Source organism: Cimex lectularius, unplaced genomic scaffold, assembly GCF_000648675.2.
Source record: "Cimex lectularius strain Harlan isolate CLEC.00 unplaced genomic scaffold, Clec_2.1 scaffold224, whole genome shotgun sequence".
NCBI lineage: Eukaryota > Metazoa > Arthropoda > Insecta > Hemiptera > Cimicidae > Cimex > Cimex lectularius.
Window position 1 is genome coordinate 852,857 of NW_019392750.1, and position 16,620 is coordinate 869,476.

General features: G+C 37.1%; 1 protein-coding gene across 1 annotated transcript in view; it reads right to left on the reverse strand.

Moving 5' to 3' along the window:
- Window positions 1-1,707: 1,707 nt before the first annotated feature.
- The window catches only part of LOC112127017 (protein ALP1-like), an 18,819-nt gene continuing 3,906 nt past the window's right edge, over window positions 1,708-16,620 (reverse strand). Inside the window, exon 2 of the mRNA XM_024227253.1 lies at window positions 1,708-1,875. The gene's annotated coding sequence lies outside the window, so the exon portion shown is untranslated. The remainder of the gene's footprint in view (window positions 1,876-16,620) is intronic.

A 16,620-nucleotide genomic window follows, 5' to 3' on the forward strand; every position in this document is an offset into this window, starting at 1 on the left:
TGGACGCGATGATTATGCTGAATAGTCCCTCGAATGCGTGAGTAAGCGAATGGAAACGGGTAGTGAATCGGTTGCTCTGACTCGAGTATGCTTTGCATTGTTGTGCGTATGACCGGCGTGGTACCCTTGGGGGAGCGAAGGATGGGACTAGCTAAGCTAGGCCTATGGCGTCCCTCGAATGCGCATGGCAGGTGTTGAATGAGCTCGACAGGAGGTTTTACCGTAGGCGGTGCTCATCTAGGGGGTGGTTAGCAATTCCACTAAAAACAAAACCGCGGCCGGGGCGGATCCGGTAGTTTCTACGCTATGGGAAGCCCCAATACTCTGGGAGATAGTGTCGCTTTCTCTATCTAGGGAGTACGCGGGAGAACAGGCTGATGTATTTCGGACTGTTAGCCCTTTGCGTGCGGCATACGACCCGATGCACAATGGGGGCCCGACCATTCGGAGTGGACAAGCAGAGAGCGAGGTTGTCTTGGCTCTTAGGGGCTGGGGCACCTCTACACCAATGCTGCGGCGGTAACACCATTCCGTCGTATGCGGAGGTGCGTCAGCTCTCATCTTGAGAATCAAAACGTCCGATAAGGCCGAATAGGCCAGGTGCGGACGTTAATGATCCTCTTGTCTTGTGACGAAGAGTTCTCGGGAACCTCATGTCCGTTTTATATATATATATATATATATGTACATAAATATATGAAGATCATCAAGGCAGTTCAAACATGAAGTGTGATTAATAAATAGTAAACCAAATAGCTGTTTTTTTCCAAACTTTTACCATAACTTATTATTAACTAACTGATCCGTATCACCTCATATTGCGGGCCACACGAATAAACGTTTTGTAGTTTACTCTGGGGAAATCAGGAAATTTCTGGGTGTGCAACTCGACTGCATATCGCACAATACCACCACTACCAATAAAGAAGTCGAATATGTCAACTCGTTGTTAATCAGAAAAATGTGCACTTCGGTTCAATTTGAATGAAATACTGAATGTAACGTATAGGTACTATTGTAAAATGTATTTACTTCCAGGAATTAAGATTTGCTCTCATAACGCGAGATAGAATGTAAACAAAAAAGGCAATTAACGGTTACTTTAGTGAAGAAGCAAATTAATGGAATTAACAACGAAACATTTTTCACATAATTCGTGTTTTTTTTTTCAAAAATCTTTGCCATAACTTTGTCATTTTTTGCCCGATTTAAAATCCGATTCTACCATTGTTTTCAGCGTCAAAAATCCTTTAACATATCCGATATGACAGGATGTACAGGGTCGTATTTGAAATTTGGATGCTGAATTGGCCCTGAGGTACCCTTCATAATTTTTATCCAAAAAAAGTAAAAATTTGAAACTAGTCTATTAAACACGTATTTTTTATTTTTGGTTAACGTCATTGGTTCAAGAGAAATTCAGCCGGGACATCTGAAAAGGACACACATAAAATGACTGTTCCTATGTGTGTTAATGATAAATACGGAAACTACTGAACACATTTCGATGAAACATTCACAATAATGAATGTCGGTGGTAATTTGCTGCTAAAAGCAAAAATATGCTGTCAAAGAACTGAAACAGGGAACTACATTTATTATTAGTATCTTTTTAGTAATTTAATCATCATCTGTACAAATTATATATAATATGTAGTGAGTTACAAAACGATTTTATCATTTAACATTGTTACATATATCCTGAGAGGAACCAAGGGCGGAAACAAGCCTGAGCCGATATGGCAAGAAAATATATAAGAGACTGCAGAACATGTCCTTTGTTGGTGCGAAGTCTTATGTAGGCTGCGATTCCTTCTCTTGGGAGGATACACTCGGGAGTTCTTGAAAAAGCATCCCAAGCAGCAGCAAAAGGATCTGAAAAAAATCTTAAGCTTAATAAGCTCTAGACAACATAGGAGATGCACAATAGTGGTCGCCGTATGCAGGACGTAAATTCCTACTGTAATCTATCTATCTAGAAAATAAAATAAAGACATTGAGTCTGTCTACACTCGCGGGTGTTTTGATGTTACTCAAACGCGTTTCGCTTTTCAGTGGGAAACTGCCAGGAACGACAATGTAAGGGTTTATGACTCAATATTTCACCATCTGCCCCTTCACATCACACGCTAATAAATGCATTCACTTTCAATATACACAAATCGAATTCATTAAGTAGTATGTTAAAAAAAACTAGTTCTGATTCCACCAAAAATTGGAATAGGGGAACAAAATCCCTGCCGTGAGAAGCACAATTTTCACATCAGGTGGCATATCGCTCTCTATATGGTACCAAGGAATGACACCCTCAATTAAGTGGGTCCTCTACATGCCGGACACATACGCGGGCTTTTAAGGTTCTTTTCTATCAAATTAGCCATATCCTGATTTTGTTACTAAAAAATTATAATATTAAAGTGTGTGGTGTTTAGTGACCGTTAGTCAATGATTATTCGGAGATCGTGAAATGCGGTCTGGTGTCTTAGGTTTTAGAAAAACATTTTCTTTTTCGTGCCAATGGCATAATAAATCATAATATTAAAGGCTGATATCAAAATAATTTCAAGCTTAACTTGCTTTCTTTTAAGATTTATTACCGGTTATTTAGGCTTTCGTTGTAACTGTTGACTTTGGTCATCCACCTATTGTTAGTAAGTTTAAATCATTATGAATGTTTTATGGTAAAGTGATTTTATTATGATCAGATTTTTTCCAAAGTCCATCGCTTTTTCTCACCGGAAATTACAAATATAGTGATACAAGGGGCATCAAAAGCTTTCAGACAGTAGATTTATCCAAAGAGCCTTGCCACCGTCGCAATCACATTTCCTCTAAGGGGAAGAGCTTTATTCTTTCGCTCTGTCGGGCACACAAATTATTTACATAAAGAGATGTTAAGTTGTTGTAGAGAACGCCGTTTTGTCTCTGCGTCAGCCGTCGACTTGCCGATTTCGATAATGGCCCGTACAAGAGCCATTTGTGCCCTCAATCACGACGGACCTGAGATTAGTTTTGCCAAGACCTTTGACACAAATCTAAAACTTGATCCAATCAACTCAAAGCACCGTTACATCTGCCGCTTAAGCCTCAACAATCGGCATTTAATAGCTTTCGATGATAACCGACGTCATCAATGGAAAGTGCTCTCTTCTGCGAGAATATTGAATCACTTTTTCCATGGGTGTTTATATTTTTCGTAGTTTTCCTTTTTCCTAGGTTAGTGGAATCATGTTTTTCGAAAATAAAGGTGATCAAAATGGTCAAGTATAGACAATATCCTTTCTAAAGTGTTCGAACACATGCATAATCCTCTTACCGTTTTTAATAAATAAGGATCACTTTCCGACTCAACATGACTGATCTGTAGATCCACCAACAACTCTTTCTGACTTGACAATTTCCATTTCTTTTACTATAAAACTCAAAGAGTTTTCTCTCGCTTATTTATTTAAACTCATCAAGACGCGTCATCGTTCTTCATCGCGTACATTGTTCTTATTGTATGTGTTGAGATTGAATGCATTTATTAGCATGTGTAATGTTTGAGAGCCGATGGTGAAATGTTGAGTCATAAACCCTTAGATTGTCGTTCCTGACAGGTCATCACTGAAGATTGCGCAAAAACCTAAACGCGTTTGATTAGCATCCAAAACCCGCAAGTGTAGAGAGACTCAATGTCTTCATTTAATTTTCTAGATAAATTGATTACAATAGGAATTTACGACCAGCCTGTCTATTGGGCACCTCCTGTGTTGTCGAGAGCTCTTAAGCTTAAGTCATTTTTCATATCCCAAAGCTTTTTCAAGGAGTCCTGTGTGTATTATCCTGCCAGGAGCAGGAATATCAGCCTATAAGCCTTCGCACCAACTGAGGACATTTTCAGTTATCCCTTATTCTTCTTGGTGATTCTTGTCATGAGGTCACGATAGCTCAAGTGGTAGAGCAGCGGCAGATAGCTCAAGCCGAAGATCATGGGTTCGAATCCCGCTCGTGCCATTGACTTTTTAATCTCAACTAAAAACCTTAATTAATTGTAATTTATAATAAGATTAATTAAAATTAGATGAAGCTCAGTACCTAAACAATGAACCGTATGGAGTTAATTAAAAACAATAAAACAATATAATTTAAAAATTTTAAAAATTATTTAAAACCACAACGTGGTCCTATAGGTTACCTCGGTTACACATAACTATAAGTACACGTCTCTTCTTCTTAAAATAAATAATAAAATTATTTTTTTTCCTCAGGTACAGTAGAATATCACAGTTAACATTAGTTAACCTTTTTTAAATTGTACTATATTTAGATAACTCAAAAATAAAAGTGCTAACTTCTACCACAAGGGATAGACATGAGGCTCAGGTGGCTTTTTTCGTTACATGTGATCTACGGACTCGTTCAAGGCCTGAGTGGCTAGTTTACCAATTTAGCCTCTAGGGCTGCACTCTCTGTTCCCACTTTTTATTCAAAACCCTGCATGTGTTTAGGAGACCATCATAAACCGAAATGGAGCCCAATCTATCTGTTTGCACATTGCACGTACTTGGCGTAACACTGATAAATATATATATACCTTTTCGGCCAGTATTCTCCTTTCCAAGTTTGATTCCCTCGTCAAGACCTTTGGTGAATCAAACTTGAAAAAATGACCACTGTCAATTGCATGGATTGTGAGTCCAGAAATTATTTTTTTGTTCTCACAATCCAACCCGTGTTGGTTCATCCGTGCTGATAACTTTTGTTTGGTTTGTCCCACATACTGCATATTACAACCCCCACATGATACCCGATAAAACACATTGCATTGCTAGCCCATTGGTTCCTTTGCTTTCAGCTTCGCATGCAGAATATTTAAATTGTTTTTATATATGTAAGCAATTCCCAAGTCCCCAATTTTACATTTGAACAAACCTTTGATTTTCTGTGGACACATCAGGTATGTAAGTGATAGATTTAAAATGAAGGGATTTCAGACCATTGTTCTCCATTTCAGTCACTGGTATAATCGTCACACAAGGGTTTGGTATTTTATTAACATTACTTGATTTTTTGACCTTATTACCAATGTTTTGACCATTTTTGAATTCAGTAATAAGTTGTTTAATTAGTGCCCCCGGGTAGTAGTTTTTTTCTAAGTACATTGTCAATGGTCTTAATATTTTCTTCTAAGAATTCGACGTTACTAAGGCCAAACACCCTGCCTATCAGGTACTTGGCGCAATTTATTTTTAATGACAACGAATGTGATGAATTGAAATCGAAATATCTATCCTGACTTATTGGCTTCTTGTACCAATTTGTTTTTAATTGACCCGTTTCACTTCTTATGATCAAGAGATCCAGGTATGGCAGTTTATTATCCACCTCCTCCTCTATTTTTATTTTCTTTATTATTATTCTTATTATAAATGCACTTTCTTGTTCTCCAGATATATTTTAACACTCATCGAGTTAAAGTAAGATAAATAATTGTTTTTTTGTAATTTGGTTTTTTTAAATTATATAACATGTTCTAACTGCGATATTTTCCTAAAATAAATAGGCCCTGATGATGACGATATAATCATCGAAAGCTCGGCAAAAACTTAAAGAATTGTTGTTTCTGTTGTGACCTCACTGAAGATCCTTTTGTTCGAATTGTTCAACAAGCAGGTCGATACATATCTCCTCTTTAGCTTCCTTTTTACCTTTTATATAATTTCTTGAAGAGTGTCGAAGTGGTGAAGACCTTATTAGTTCATTCTGTTAACTGCGCTTCTCACAATGGAGTATGTTATGTTATTAATGTTGCTATTTTCCATGTCGTCATATGATAAGGGATAATATGATCGAAATCTCATAAACATCGATATATGTTTTTTATCGCGTACATTTGTTTAACAATGGGGTGGACTTTGTCGCTAACAAGGCGATCAAAGGGGTGGAACGGAGGGCTGCACCATAGGCCGACAAACTGGCCACGCGGCCTTCACGCTCCTTTTTAAGCGATGATAAAAATCCTCAATTTGCAGGACAAATTCCCGACGCCGTTCTCAATAATTGTCGAGGCGGGAGTGATGAAGACCTTTTGGACAATTAACCATCTAAATCACAGACTCATTTAAATCGATGCCGTTGTTGGGAACATTTCGCACATTTTGATCCTGAGAACAACTATGAACATCGTTGCTTTATATTGAACTTTGATGGGATTTGTTACCGAAATGATAAACGAAAGGAAAACAAGTCGATTATTTTACAACAAAATGCATAAAATAGTTGCTTTAGAGCAGCCAAGTTTATATATTACATACTAATATGCACAGTTTTCCGCTTCTTTCTGAGTAAATAAATGAAAATATTCCACCATATAACAATCTGAATTATATACAACCTGCATAATAATGTAATAACAATAGAAAACAATTTATAAGAATTGTGCTCGAGCACGGCTGCGAATCTTTGGATCCCCTGTGTGTGTGTGTGTGTGTGTGTGTGTGTATATATATATATATATATAAAATTCTATAGCATTTTGTAAATTAAAACATTACACCCCAGCATAATTTAGTTCAAAGAATAGTTCGGATGGGGAAATTATGCTGGGGTGTAATGTTTTAATTTACAAAATGCTATAGAATTTTCTATATCCTGTAATGTGTTTAATAGAATGTGATATAGAATTTGTATTTGATTTAAGGTATTATGTTGTCTGTTTAAATCCATGTAATGGTCAATGTTCTCGTGTAGTGTCAATATCTTCTTAGCAATCTCGTGATTATTCTGGTTTATAGTTTGCAGTGTTTTGTTGTATTCGTTTATAATTTCTGAGTTTAGTGAGTTTTGAGCTTTTATTTGAGATTGTATATCTTGTTGTTGTGAATCTAAATGTTTAATAATTTTTTCGAATCTTTCTTTATCGTTGTTATCTAAGTTACCGTTATAAATTTAATTATTGTTCCGGGACCGTTTATAATTCCTCTCTTAAATCTATCTTTAATAATATTCCCTTGTGGGATGATAAATTCTAATTTATCTCTTATAATTTCTCTAGTGTGGTTAATTATTTTACAGTAGCTAGTTAGAGTGGCCCTATCGGTTAACGTGCTAGTCCCGTGTATTAATTTTCTTTGATGCTGCAATAGTGCCGAGCGATAGTTTTCGTCAAGGACGTGTAGTTGATTTATAAAGTGGTTTAGTTTAAAAAAATGTATTAAAACGTGGTGAGACGTCTGTACTGTTGCAGTACCTAGGTCTATAGGGATGAGTCCTGTGCCTGTTGTGATGTCCGTTATTATTGCTCCCGATGTGACTGCCAAGAGCAGTGTCCTGGAACAGATTTGTTTGTTAGTTACCCGTTTTCCTAGGTCATTTTATATTTTCTAAATGAATTTTGTCTTTTGTGTTGTGGTGTTGGGTCTTTATTTTTGCGGTTTTTAATTCTTTGTTAACAGTATCTATCTGTTCCGCTTTGTAACGGTCTTTGGTTTTGGTCTGTTTTTGTGCGTTTCGCACGTAAACGTCTTTGGGAATTTCAGGGAGGATTTCCCTGTTTTCGTTCCGTTTGTTAATAGATTTCTCTTTGTTGATTTGGCTTAATTTTCTAATTCTCTCATATAATAATTTAGTTCGTTCTCTGTGGTTTGCTATGTAGTCGTTAGTTAATTGTTCGTCTATATTTATATCTAGTAGGGAGTCTCTATTTATATGCCCCTCTGTGGATGTGTGCGCATGGTGTGTGCTTTGTGGCAGAATGTGTCGTGTTGTTGTAAGCGAATATGGAGTAATTCATTTTGTCTTCCATATTCTGATCGTTGAATTCGTCTCTATTTTTGAGTAATCGTATGTGCTCTACGACTGTGGAGTGTAGTCGTTCTATCATCCCATTTGATCATGGATGTTGTGTGCTGGTAAAATGTGTGCCGATTTTGTGGACATTAAGTAATTATTTGACAAGTTAGTTATTGAATTCCACGACATTATCGGTAACGATTTTCTTCGGTATGCCATAATGTGTGAAATGCTTGATTAATTTGTGTTATTTCGACAGTCTGTGAGGTTTTAAGTTTATAAGCTTGAGCAAGACGTGAGAAAGCGTCTATGGTCGTGAGAAATTTATTTCCGTGCAGTATTTCGTTAGGGCGTGTGGGTATTGGGGTGACATTCAGTTCAAGATTGCGGGGCGTTCTGTCGTATTTTGTCTTTAGACACAACTCGCATCTATTGATATAATTTCGAATATGGGTTTTTATGTTTGGCCAATAATATTTGTTTTTTATTTGGTTATATATTTCGTCTATTCCTCTATGATTTGTCTTCCCGATGTGATAACTTTCAATTATTTCCAACATCTCGTTTTGTTCAATTACGTCCAGTAGTTTTGTACAGTAACGGAATAGTATTAACTACTCCTTAAAGTATTGTTTCATAATACAGCAAAAGTCTTCGTAAAAATTCGTTTCGAAATAAATTCCGTATTTTACTTTTGGTACAATAAATTCTTTGATAAAGATTACGATGTCCCGGCGAAGTTGTTTTTTGAAATTTCTACTACTAACTTGTTTTGTTCTCGAATAGTTTTATTATTTTGACCTTTTGGGGTTGGAAGTTTATTAGTGACATTATGATTTGGTTTTTACAATAAATTATTGGACCTTCAACGATTGGTACCTCAATTTCTGTGTTGCTTCGGTAGTCCAGTCTGTTCGTCAGTTTCTTTTTCCATTATTTCTATGTCACTATCGTCCGGTGGGTTTGCTATTACTATTGATGTCATATCAATGTCCGGATTTGTGTTGGTCAGTTCCGCAATAATTTCGTTTATTTGTTCGTTTGGCGAGTTTGCGTGTCTGTCTTCTAGAACTTCTGTTAAGATTTCGTCTAAGTCTAGAGTTCGTGAACGTGAAATCTCGGGTTTCAGAGTTTCCTTCGTTTATGTGTATTTCTATTCTAGATAGAGCGCCTGCGTTAGAATTCAATTGTCCTTTTTTGTATTTAACGAAGTCTTGCAAATTATGAAACAATGCTTTAAGGAGTAGTTAATACTATTCCGTTACTGTACAAAACTACTCGACGTAATTGAACAAAACGAGATGTTGGAAATAATTGAAAGTCACTTCAACCGTAATCGGGTGCTCTAACTTTATTTTCATATCCTTTTCTGTATCGTTTTTCACCACACAAAGAGCTGTGCTATTTTTTATGTTTATCAAACCCTCAGGGATTTCTAATTCATTTATTTTAATATTTCTCAATAATACTTGTCCGTTACAGACATTTTTTATTTTAATGGGAATGATTTTTTCGGTATTTGCCTCTATTAGCAATCCGGTTTGTATGATGTTCTGGGTCGAATCGGATTGTTCGTCCCTAGAGTCGGCATCATCCGAAGTTTAAGCGATTGATAACCGATAACCGATAACCTTAATTAATTGTATTTTTGTTTGTTGTGTGCACGTGTCCTCAAATTGTATAATTTTTAACTTTTTCAGGAACAGCTTTTTTCAATAGCCCATGCATATATCGAATATAGCAAAGGACAAAGAATCCCTCCTTGGGGTAGTCCTAGATAACTTTCCCAAGGTCATATTCTTTTACCATTGACATATAGAAAAATGTTTCTGTCTGATATTAAATTCATAATGTTTCTTACGATACTTACCGGAAGATTTAACTAAATAAATTTGTCTCTCAGATTTTTTTAAGTTTAATGTCAAATGTTCATTCTGTGTCAAGGAACCATGCCAAAGTGAAGTGTCCTGCAGTAAATCTAAAATGAATATCAGTCTCTAGGAGGCTCTGAATCCCATTTGACTCTCATGAAGTAATTTATTTCGTTCAATCGACCATTTTAGTTATTATTCGGAGATCGTGAGATGCTGTCTGGTGTGACGTAGGTTTTAGAAAAACATTTTCTTTGTCGTGCCAACGTTTCGATCTTTATTGAGATCATCTTCAAGGCTCAAAGTGTTTGTTTTCCGTGTAGATGTGCCATTCTTGTCTATCGTGTTGAGAGCGCCCTCTGAGTGACTGCGGGCACTCTCATAGAAAATATTTATGATTATTATTCAGATATCGTGAGATGCGGTCGGGTGTGATGTAGGTTTCAGAAAAACATTTTCTTTATCGTGCCAACGTTTCGATCTTTATTGAGATCATCTTCAAGGCTCAAAGTGTTTGTTTTCCGTGTAGATGTGCCATTCTTGTCTATCGTGTTGAGAGCGCCCTCTGAGTGACTGCGGGCACTCTCATAGAAAATATTTATGATTATTATTCAGATATCGTGAGATGCGGTCGGGTGTGATGTAGGTTTCAGAAAAACATTTTCTTTATCGTGCCAACGTTTCGATCTTTTATTGAGATCACCTTTAGGGCCTGGGATTTACAAACAATGTTTACATTTAACAATTACATTTAGGATGTGGAAAAGTGAATTTATACAATGCAAAATATATTTTATATTCAAACAAATTTTTCAATTTTTCACTTCAAAGAAGCCGACGCCTTACACAAAATTGTCTTTTATATACCGACTTCCTTCCCCACCCCTTCAAAACCAAACATAAAAACATAAAACAGCAAAATCTCACTGGCACTCTCAAGACGACACGCAAGGATGGCACACGTGGTATCGTCTTACCGTGAAGCTTTCTGTAGAAAAAATTAACCACATTTTGCCGATCTTACCGACATTTAGGTGAGTTAATCGTTGGTGTTGGAGGGGATTAGTGTCGAACCGTCCCCACCTATGCCCGATTTGCCTCACGCCGGTCTCTTATTAATGACAACTGATAAGATGTCAACAAAACAGGATGAAGAGGAGGAGTTCATAACTCCAAAACCTCGGCATACTCGTAAGCGGAAAAACTCTGACAGATCACAGGAGGGCAGGTCTAGCAAAATTAAAATATCTAATATTTTTTCCGATCTCTCTGATCTTGAAGAGGAATATAACGAGACGGGAACACACCCAGGCACGTCGGCTATTAAACCTAGCAAACAGCATGAAAAACGACCTGAAAGGATTCCTCCTATTGTTATCTACTCGCATTTTAAGGATGTGCGTAAAACAGCGAACAACATAAAGCACAAGCTCTAGAAGAATTTTGAATTTAAATTCAAGAGAGACCGCACGCTTGTTTACACTGAGTGCGCAGACGACCATAAATTTTTTGTAGATTATTTTGAAAGTGCCAACGTCCCCTCCTACCACACATACCCCTTGAGGAAGGAGACAGGCCCGAAAATGGTCATCAATGTGCCATCTAGTCTAACTGAGGAAGAAGTAAAAAGCGATCTGGAGTCTAAAGGGTTTAAAATCAACAAAGTTCGACAATTCCTGAAGAAGCCCTCCCATGAAGCAGGTAATAAGGAACCTGAAAAGTTGCCGACTTTCTCAATCTTCCAAGAAGGGACCTTAATAAGAGACATTCAGAAATGCAAATCTGTCTGTTACTGTCGTGTCCAATGGGAGAAGCTCAAAAATAAGTCCAGAGCTCTCAGATGTTATCGTTGCCAAAACTACGGCCACCTCTCAAAATTTTGCCGAATCAAAGAGAAGTGCAGCATCTGTGCATTAGAACTTGCCCTAACCCTGGATCAAGCTTGCCTCCGAAGTGTCCAAATTGCGACGGTCCCCATGGAGCCTCTAGCAGTCAATGCGTCATCTTTCAAGCAATTAGTGCTAAGAGGACGTTTACACCTAAGAAAGAAGAAAGCTCAGTTCCTGCGAAAAACCGCCAAAACTGCCCCCCACTTGGCAAGGAGCACCCTGAAAGAACAACTCCGGGCTGGCCCCATATAAATCCACCAGGAGGACAGAGGACAGCACTGGAAGAAGAAGAACTAAGCATCTCTGGAGTTCTTAAAGACCTGTTAAAGTCCATTAATCTCCCAAAATTGCTGTTAATCGCTAAATCTACGGCTTACAAGTTAAAAACGACCCCGGACTGTTAATAGTGGCGGAGGCAATTTTCTCAATGTTCAATTAAATGCCCCAAAACATAAACGTAACTTATTTTTGCACCGTGATTACATAGAATTGTAACTCAATTAAAAATAAAATTCAAGAATTAAGTAGCACCTTGTTAAATCTTCGTGCGGATGTGTGTGCCCTGACTGGTACAAAGCTAATGACCCACGAAAAACTTTTTTTGCCTAATTTTCGGATATATAGAAATGATAGAAACTCCCGACATAGAGGAAGGGTAGCTCTGACAGTCAAGAATAACATTCAACAAAGTCCACTGTATATACCACCATCCTGTTCTCTGGAAGTAGTAGGCGCCCAATTAACCTTGAATAACAAACCACTTGCAGTGATTGCATGTTATAAACCTCCCGATTTTAAACTAACATACTCGAACCTAACCCAGATGTTCAAAGCTCATTCTAATGTGTGATTTTAACGCCAAAAATACTGCATGGTCATGTAATAATAATAATGCTGCAAGATTGACTGTTTTCGAATATTGTACTCACAATAGGGTTCAAATATGCAGTCCTGACCTCCACTCACTTTCCCACTGCTAATAGGGCTCCTAGCGTTCTAGATTTTTTCCTTTTAAAAAATGTTTCCTACCGCATTGAAAAACCAATCAGTCTTGATCTGCTCAGATCGGATCACAACCCTGGGGTGCTGAGGCTCTCTGGTTCAGCATCCATCGTCAACAACTCCCCTGTCCTTGACTACTCTAAAGCCGATTGGTCTTTGTTCAAAAATCATGTTAATGCTGCGCTAGGCAAAATACGTCCTGTAATAAATTCCGAAGCAGACATTGATAACCAAATTACTCATTTTTTCCGTACCATTCAGGATGCTGCTAATTTGAGCATTCCAACACGAAGTAGTACTGACAGGTCATATGATATAAATCCGTTTACCTTAGCTATGATAAGAGTGAAAAACCAACTGAAAAGAAAATTCCAAAGAACTGGCAATTATCACTATTACCTATTATTCTTAGATTACAATCGTTAATACAGAACCAGATCAAGGAGCGTCAAAACCATAACTGGACTCAATTCCTCAGAGGGGTAAAACCCAGCAACAACTCACTCTGGTCTGTTTTCAGAAAAGCAAAGGCCTCACTCGAAAACACAAATAGTGCGGTCATCCGGCATGGTTCAGATCTCCTAACGACCGATAAAGAGAAAGTAAATGGGATGGGGATTTCGAATCAGTACACCGCCAGACTTTAAACCAGGGTCCACAGTATCTTCAAAGGCTCGTATCTAGGAAAATAAAAACGCTCTCTGATAGCCTTAATTACAGCCCTAGAGAGTGCAAAATCGTTCCTCCTAGCGAAATCAAAAACATCATAAAATCAAGGCAAAATAGGAAAACCCCAGGATTTGATGGTATATCAAACCTTATGTTAAAAAACATTCCAAAAAAAGCTCTAGTTTTCTTAGTATACTTGTTTAATGCGATGTTCTTCCTTGCATATTTTCCTCAAAACTGGAAGACGGCGAACCTTATTTTTATTAAAAAACCAAAAAAGCTTGCCGAGAATCCATCAAGTTATAGACCCATTAGCCAGTTGAGTGCACTTGGTAAGATATCCGAAAAGTGCATTCAGCACCGTCTTAACCTCCACATTAATACTAATAACATTATCATAGATGAGCAGCACGGCTTTAGACCGGGCCTCTCTAAGGCCACAAAACTCACTCGCGTAGTAGATCATGTGACCAACATGTTCAACAAAAAAAACACACTGGGATGGTCCTCTTAGACATGGAGAAGGCCTTTGATTCGGTCTGGCAGGACGGTATAGTATACAGGCTCATTGAAATGAATTTCCCTGGATACCTTATAAAAATTGTCATGGCCTACTTAAAAAACCGATGTTTCCGTGTTTCCCTAAACAATGAAACTTCTAGACCTTTCCCAATTGCCGCCGGAGTTCCCCAAGGTTCAATCCTAGGGCCATACTTGTTTCTCCTTTTTACAAATCCACTCCCCTCACTGAGAAATAGCAAAATTGCGCTTTATGCGGATGACATTGCTGTCTATTGTTCATCCTGGAGACCAAAGACAATTGTGAAAAGCCGGACAGTTCAAACAATTGATTTTGTAGATTACGTCAGATTTATTTGTTATTGGTGTGGGATGTTTAATTTTGGAAAAAAAGTGTTTGAATTGTTTTATAATTTTTAAAGCTATTTTAAAGTTATCGGACGAGAGACATGTGTTTAATTTATGTGACAGGCCGTGAATGAATGGCATGGAAATGTATGTTGGTTTGTCTGTATTTGATAGATTTGATGTAGTATTATTAGTACAAGATGTTAGTGTTGAATTGTAGTTGTTGATTATTCTGTTGATTATGTGTTTAGGGTAGTGATTGTTATGGAGGATCTGTTTGTATTTTATGTTCTTTTGGTGAAATGATTCATGGCTTAGGGTAATCATTCTGTCAAGTAACCCTTTGGCCGTGTTTATTATTGTATGAAGAGGATGGTGAGATGTAAAGTTGAGGTAGCGATCTGTGTTTCTTGGTTTTTGATACCAATCTGTGATTGTTTTATTACTAGTGTATCTAAAAATGGTATTTTTTTGTTGTTTTCAATTTCATGTGTAAATTGTAGGCGTGGGTGAAAGCTATTAAATGTATCTAATGTAGTTTGAATTTCATCTGTGGGAACTGCTGTCAATATATCATCTACGTATTTAGTGAGGAAGGGTAATGTGAAAGGAAGTTGTGGTATGACTGTGTTTAATAGATGTGTCATAATTATGTCTGCAAGTATTGGGCCTAGGTTGCTACCCATGGCTATGCCAAATAGTTGTTTGTAAAATTGTTTGCTGTATGTAAGACTGTTCAAGTCTTCTATATTATGTAATAAAGATACCTAATAAATGCATATGTAACTGTTAAAAAAACTTCACTCTATCCTCAGTACTTTAACATTTTCCTTTATTAACATTCAGTATCTGAAATTTGATCGTTACCCATCACTTGGTCACAACCCTGCAAGGCAGACCAAAATTTGAGGTTCTTCTTGCCGACAATAGAAATCTAACAATTTCTAACCCATCTAGCAATTATAACCCTGAGTCCTTTAATAAATTCCTGTGTCCAGTTATGTGCCATTCAACTACACACTTGACTTTGGCAGAGCTAACTGGGCTAAGTTCAGATTAATTATTAACAGCACTGATTTAAATAGATTTATAATTTTTATGTTAAGAGTGGTTGAGATGAAAAATTAGTGTCACGAACGGGACTCGAACCCACGACTTCCGGCTATATACATACCATGGTGCTCTAACCACTCGAGCTATCATTTCTTCCCGCCACCCCAAACACTATCTGACCATCACAACACACAACTTTTTCAAGTTTTCTTCTTTTTAGCATGTATTCTAATTTCATGTAATTAGATTCGATTCTCGGCGACACATGAAGTAGCCAAGGGAAGGCTGTTAGCGAAGTACCGGTATCACTGGAATTATTATGTTAATACATATGTTTTTTAGTTAACCAAAGTAATGATTTAAAATTATTTATAATAATCAGATCTGATTTATATAATCAGAACCAATATCTGTTACCTCTGGGTGTTTTACAAGGTGGCCACATGTCGCCTTTGTTATTTAATATATTTATTAACGATATAGTTAAGTGTTTTACAAATAGTCAATTTAAGTTGTTCGCAGATGATCTCCAAGTATTTAAAATAATAAAATCTATTGAAGACTGTGAAATGTTACAACAAGACATAACTAATCTAGTTGGATGGTGTGATCTAAATTATGACTAAATATTGATAAATGCAATGTTGTCCATTCTCATAAGAAACTTAGCCCATTACAATTTAACTATAATGTCTGTGATATAGAACTAATAGCTTTAAATAATAGCAATATAATTTCATTTAAATGTATAAGTATTTTTATAATTATTTATAATTAGTTTAAAAAAATTCCTTTGTCGTTGGGATGATTATTCAATCAATAATTGAGGCGGTCTCTTTGAGGGTTTTAGATCCGTTTTTTCCCTGTTCTCACAGGTCTTCGCCCTTTTCAGGGGCCGACTCACTAACAATTGTCTAGAACTGCTTTCTATGTGATATAGGCTATAATCTGGCACAAACATGTTATGCATTTCATTATTTGCCGAGGTGGTGGAAATGGACCGGGACTGAAGGCCCCGGTAATCCTTCAAACGGCACCGCCTACCTCAGCGGGTTTTTCTCCCCCTCTGAGAGAATGGGTTTTGGTCTTGCAGAAATAAGAAGATTGGAATAAGTCTTCTTTTTTTCACTGGCCTACTCTCCATTTTAAGCGGTGATCGTATATCCCCGAAAAAGATCTCCCAGAATCGGCGGTATCTTCATATAGCTTTCTTATCCCTTCATTCTTATCCATTCTTACTTCTATATATATATAAGTTACGTGTGACGTGTGTTGACTAAACGAGAGTCTTTTTAAAAAGAACTTTATTAGTTAAACACAAGTTATAATTTGAGAAGAACCTTTCCTGTTCACGGATATGATTAATCTGAATCTGTCTTTACAAGTGTAAAAGGAATAGTGAACAGGGAAGGGTTTATTGCTTACAAACATTCTTCGAATCTGTACAGACGCAACATCATATGTCGCTGAACTAAGGGTTTTGTGCAGGCGTAACT